Source organism: Vipera ursinii (assembly GCF_947247035.1).
Source record: "Vipera ursinii genome assembly, chromosome: 4".
Classification (NCBI taxonomy): domain Eukaryota; kingdom Metazoa; phylum Chordata; class Lepidosauria; order Squamata; family Viperidae; genus Vipera; species Vipera ursinii.
In genome coordinates, this window is record NC_139514.1 from 9,387,172 (window position 1) to 9,393,036 (window position 5,865).

The 5,865-nt window shown below is 44.8% G+C and overlaps 1 long non-coding RNA gene across 1 annotated transcript; it reads right to left on the reverse strand.

Annotated features, from left to right (window-relative positions):
- Positions 1 to 1,852: 1,852 nt before the first annotated feature.
- Positions 1,853 to 5,632, reverse strand: LOC310640635. Its single transcript, XR_014492576.1, has 3 exons — positions 5,605 to 5,632; positions 3,016 to 3,148; positions 1,853 to 2,022 (listed from the first exon to the last, which is right to left on the reverse strand). It is a non-coding gene; the product is annotated as an uncharacterized lncRNA (long non-coding RNA).
- Between the last annotated feature and the right edge of the window lie 233 nt (positions 5,633 to 5,865).

Consider the following 5,865-nt stretch of genomic DNA (forward strand, 5'->3'; position numbering starts at 1 on the left):
TATTCCCAGCTTGGACTGGACCCTGAGAGTCATGGAGAAACTCAAGCGCATGATCTTTTCTTAATCCACGATAGCTTATGGCTGCTAGTTAACTTCTCTTGTTTTTATTTTCCACTTTGGACACCAGAAGTCAGTTTTCACACAGCTTAAGTGATCCCTTAATTGGCAGTGAGCTTGCTACAGAGCTAGCTCATCCACAAAAGACGCCTGGCTAGTTACTTAGCAGTTCTTGTGCACTGAAATTATTTTGAGAAGCTTGGATGAATGCTTCTTAATTTAGAATTAAAGCTTTCGTGACAAGGTGGTCAACTTTCCGAACGAGGGCTGAAACACTGCTGTGAAATGTGAGCCCATAAAAAGTCTTTTCTGGTGTCACTCACATGCTCTGATTTAATATCAGCTCCTCTAATGGCACATTCAGGTGCTCAGGTGCTCAGCGTGCTGGCATAACTAGAACAAAAATGGAGTTACAGAGAAACAAAACAAAATACAATTATGTACAGAGGGAACCCTTTGGTTCACAAGTGTGTAGCCTGCTGTTAAAAGTTATAATGGCACTGAAAAAATTCAATTCAGAATAGAAATGGAAGGGGCCTTGGAGGTCTTCTAGTCCAACCCCCTGCTCAAACAAGGGGCATTGTACAATTTGAAACAAGTGGCTGTCCAGTCTCTTCTAAAAAACCTCCAGCTCCTTCAGAATTCTGGTATATAATCTGTCAGGTCCCGGTGATTTATATTCATCAACATCAGACAGGCGTTCTCTTGCCAGCAACCGTTCCCTATATGTTTTAGCCTCCATTTACAACGGTTGCAACAGATTGTCATTTGCCATCTTCCTGGAACCTTCTGACAAGCAAAGCCACTGGGGGGGAAACCAGTTTCGCTTAATGACTGCATGATTCGTTTAACAACCATAGCAATTCTGTTAGTAACAATGACAAAAATGTTGTAAAATGGAGCGGAACTCACTTAGCAACTTCCTTGCTTAGCAACAGAAATTTTGGGCTCAATTATGGTCATACGTCAAGGACTACCTGTAGAGGCCTGGACACTGGTGGGATTCAAATATGTGAGAAACCGGTTCTCCACCACTTCCGGAAGTCCATTCTGGGCCTGGGGAACAAAAAATTAGCTACTGGTTCTGCCGAACTGGTGTGAACTGGCTGAATCCCACCACTGGGCCTGGGTCCTTCAGCAACCTCAGCCTGCTGACTCTATCCCCGGGGCCTTTTTTGGCTAGGCCAGGCAAACGTGGCTCTTTTATGACTCGTGGACTTCAACTCCCAGAATTCCTGAGTCAGTCCATGAGTCATAAAAGAGCCAAGGTTGTCTACCCCTGGGCTAGGCAGACTTGTGAACACATCCTAATTATAAACTTAGGATCTTACCTGCATCCCTTTATCTGGTTCCTGTTTAAAATTGTTCACTCGATTTATGATTGCAGTTCTTCTAACAGCTTATGAAATTGGATATACACCCACCCACCCCGCCGCTGCCCAGAAAAGGCACCAGCCTTGAAATTTCTGTGAGCAGATTATTTATGCTTTCTGCTTTCTGCTATTGTATTTGATATTCCAGTAGCGATAACAGCCATTTTCAGAGAGCAGAGGTCACTGTTCAGTGTCTGCATTTTGACTCAGTGGATCACAAGTTATGTCAGCTTGTTACAATGATTTCATGATCAGTGACTTTGATGCTTTAGCATCAGGCACACAACAGGAAATATAAAGTTTAAGAAATAATTATCTTTCCCTCCAGCAATAGCTTTGTGGACAAGATAGACGTAATCAGACAAGTCAGTTAGAGTTTTATCTTCTTTATCAAGACATTCATCATTGGGTAATGCCTGTAGATTCATCAAACATATCTATAATCAAACAGCTCTTGCGTCACTAAATGCCCATGATGCTGATTAGCTGAAAGGTGAAGGAATTTGCATTCATAAATATACAGTGGATCTCCTGTTCAATCCAAATATAATTTGTATTCTTTTTCAACTTGGTTTCCTGATGGAAAATGCTCCTATCCAACACAAGATAGATGGGCAGACTTATTAATCATTTCATTTTTAGTTTTCAAGTAATAATCATGTTCTTAAAAAAAGAAGAAAAGTTGAGCAGAAAGCGAAGTTAAATAAAAGTCAGTGGGATTTTTTTTTGCCAGCTTTAAGAAGTTAGTCTTTGTATGGAAAGAGGATTATGTTGAAGTAGGATAAATTTAACTCAATCCTGTTTTTATCGTCATTGGAAAAAATACTTTTGGTGGGTTTATGGATGGAGAAAAGCAACACTGTGACATTATTTTACAATCAACTGACCTTGTAGATGATGGTTATCCTGATTAAATGTCCTTGGATGGATGGATATGGCAGGGGTAGGGAACCTTGGCTCTTTTATGACTTGAGGACTTCAACTCCCAGAATTCCTGAGTCAGCATGGCTGGTTCAGGAATTCTGGGAGTTGAAGTCCACAAGTCATAAAAGAGCCAAGGTTCCCAACCCCTGTCCTAGGCTAAAAGTTTCTCCTTTGAGTTGTATCTGACTGTAGGGGGCAGTTCTCATTTCTGTTTCCTAGCTGAGGGAGCCAGAGTTTGTCTGAATAGACTTTCATGGTTATGTGGCCGGCATGACTAAATGCTGAGGTGTACGGAATGCTGTTACTTTCCCACCAAAGTGGTACCTATTAATCTACTTGCATTTGCATGGTTTCAAACTGCTGGGTAGGCAGGAGCTGGAGCAAGGACAGGAGCTCACCCGTTGCGTGGTGCTCAGGTCTTGAACCTGGGCTGCCAGCTTTCTAGCCAACAAGCCCAGTGTCTTAAGTGCGGAACAATTGTGCCCCTCATCCTATCCAAGCCAGGACAAGCTATCTTAATGTCTTTGCTCAGTGTAAGCATTTTCCAATCTTCTCCAGAGAGGATTTGGAGAAGGCATAATCCAATTTCTTCCACATCCAGCAAATAATAAGTTGTAGAACAGTTTTGCCGGATCTGATGTGTAAAATTGTAACAAATTACCTGAATCCCCAGGCTGCATCCTCAGGTAGCCACTATGAGCAGAGCAGGTCCCCATCTTAACTTTGCCTTGGTATGACGTACTTCAGAAAGAGTATATAACACAACTTGTGCCAGGAGACACGGGAAAACATCGCTAATAAAACCAGAATAGGAAAAGATGTCTTAAAACAGGGGTCCCCAATCTCTGGGCCACGGTCCACTACCAGGCCGTGGCCTATTTGCAACTGGGCTGCATGAGCAGTGGGCCAGGCACACGTGCATGCAGCTCAACTTGCGCAAGTCGAGCTGTGTGCACATGCGGGCGTGCACCGGCCCAGCACTCACATGGCCTGGTTCCTTTCTCCCCCTCAACCAGGCCGCCAAGCTGCAAAGGTTGGAGACCACTGTCTTAAAAAACAGGAGGTTTCAAAGAAGACATTGGACAACCATTTGTTTGAAATGGTAAGACCTCAAAGGTCCCTTTCAACTCTGTTCTTCTGTTTTTCTGCCTTTAGCAATAGCAGTAGCACTTAGACTTCACAATGCTTTACAGCCCTCAACCTTCAGTTGGTGAGACTTGAACTGCCAAACTGCTGGCAGCCGGCAGTCAGCAGAAGCAGCCTGTAGTACTGCCCTCTATCCACTGCACCACCAGGGCTCTTTCAATGCCTTCCCTGCTCATTAGGGGTGATTTAAACATGACGTAGTCTATTCATGTCTTTTTATTTTCTTGGATGGCCTGTGATGTCAGTTTGTGTGGAAGAGCCCTTAGAGAGAAACAAAATTTAATTTAATTTAAAGGTAAAGGTAAAGTTCCCCGCACATGCGTGCTAGTGGTTTCTGACTCTAGGGGCCGGTGCTCATCTCTGTTTCAAAGCCGAAGAGCCAGTGCTTGTCCAAGGACGTCTCTGTGGTCATGTGGCCGGCATGACTAGATGCCAAAGGCACACGGAACGCTGTTACCTTCCCACTGTAGTGGTCCCTATTTTTCTACTTGCATTTTTACGTGCTTTTGAACTGCTAGGTTGGCAGATGCTGAGATGAGTAACAGGTGCTCACTCTGTTATGCGGCACTTGGGATTCGACCCAATGGTAGCAGTGACAGATTTTATTTTGGGGGGCGGGCTCTAAGATCACTGCAGATGGTGATTGCAGCCATGAAATCAAAAGATATTTGCTCCCTGGGAGGAAAGCTATGGCTGTTGTGATTCAGTGTCAGCCTGTGCTCCCAGCAGCTGAATCTGAGGAGGAGGAGGAGGGGTTTGGAGAGCCTTTTGTGTCAGAGGCAGGCTCTGATGCACTGTAGGACTCTTAGCCTGGCCTCTCCAGTCATGTTCCTCATGAGGCTCAGCTGTGTGAAGAGGACGTGCCAGACTCAGAGAGTCACAGCTGAATCTGTTCAGAGATGCTAGAAGCAGAAGGCAATCCAGCAGAGCAGAGCAGAGAAAATCAATGAGGCAACTCAGTGGGAGGAGGAGAAGGCAATGAGAAGCCACGCCTTGGGACTGATAATAAAAGGGGAAGGTGTGGGCGGGGCTGGTTGCTGAAGGCAACCATTTGGAGACATTCTAAGATAATCCTGGTCTCTTCTGGATACTTCTGATTAACTCTTGTTTGTTGACGCTTGTTTGTTATTTTGATTCATTTATTGAAGGAAATATTCTGTTGCTTTTTTGTTTGAGCTATAAATAAATTTGGGTTGGGTTTTTCCAGCCTATTGACTGTTAAAAGGAAAAAGGGGTTGTCCCTGACACACAAACAGGGCCGGTTGTAGGCTGGAACAGAACAACGGCAAACCTAGATAGCGTATTAAAAAGCAATGATATCACATTGCCGACAATGGTCTATAGAGTCAAAGCCATGGTTTTCCCAGTAGTGATGTATGGCTGATCTGATCTCCTTGCAGTCCAAGCAGAGTTGGACCACGAGGACGGCTGAGCACCAAAGAGCTGATGCCTTCAAACTGTGGTATTGGAGAAGACCCTTGATAATCCCTTGGATTGCAAGGAGATCCAATCAGTCGATCCTAAAGGAAATCAACCCTGACTGTCCTTTGGAAGGACAGATGTTGAAGCCGAAGATCAAATATTTGGGCCACCTAATGAGAAGAGAGGACTCCTTGGGAAAGACCCTGATGTTGGTGTAATGTAGTGGGTCCGACTCAAGGAAGAGACGCCAGCCGGAGTATGTGTTCAGCTCTTTATTGTGGGGGGGGGGTCGTACTGGAGAACAAGGGCTACCTGGCCTCCTTATATACCTGGCTGGGAAGGCGGCTAGCCAATGGGGTTGGCCCTAGGTTTCCCGCCAAAACGGGGTTTCCCACCAAAACCATCCAGGCCAACGCCCCCTGGTGGCTGTTGCTATGCAGGTGCCTGCACTTGGATACATAACAGTTGGGAAAGATGGAAGGCAGAAGGAGAAGGGAACGGCAGAGGATGAGATGGTTAGATAGTGTCAATGTCGCAAGGAACATGAATTTGGGCAAACTCTGGTAGACAGTGGAAGACAGGGTGCCTGGTGTGCTTAGGTACATGGGATCACAAAGGGCCCTACATGACTTAGCAACAACAACAGCAACAAAAAAATTAATTAACTTGTAGATTGACTTACCTGGTACATATTAGATAGGCTTACTTGCTACATATGCATATCAGCAGATCTAGCAGACAAACATCAGATGTTTTGACTGGAGGCCACTGTACTAGTTGTGGGGGGAAAAAGATATTCTTCGAAACATCTCTTCTACTGTCTTAATCATGTGTTAAATGTCTTAAATCTTTTGCCAAATCTCCTCCTGGATCGTCCAGCTCTGACATTTACACTGGACCAGAGCCAACCTCAGTGCAGCAAAGAATCATGAGAAGGAATCAT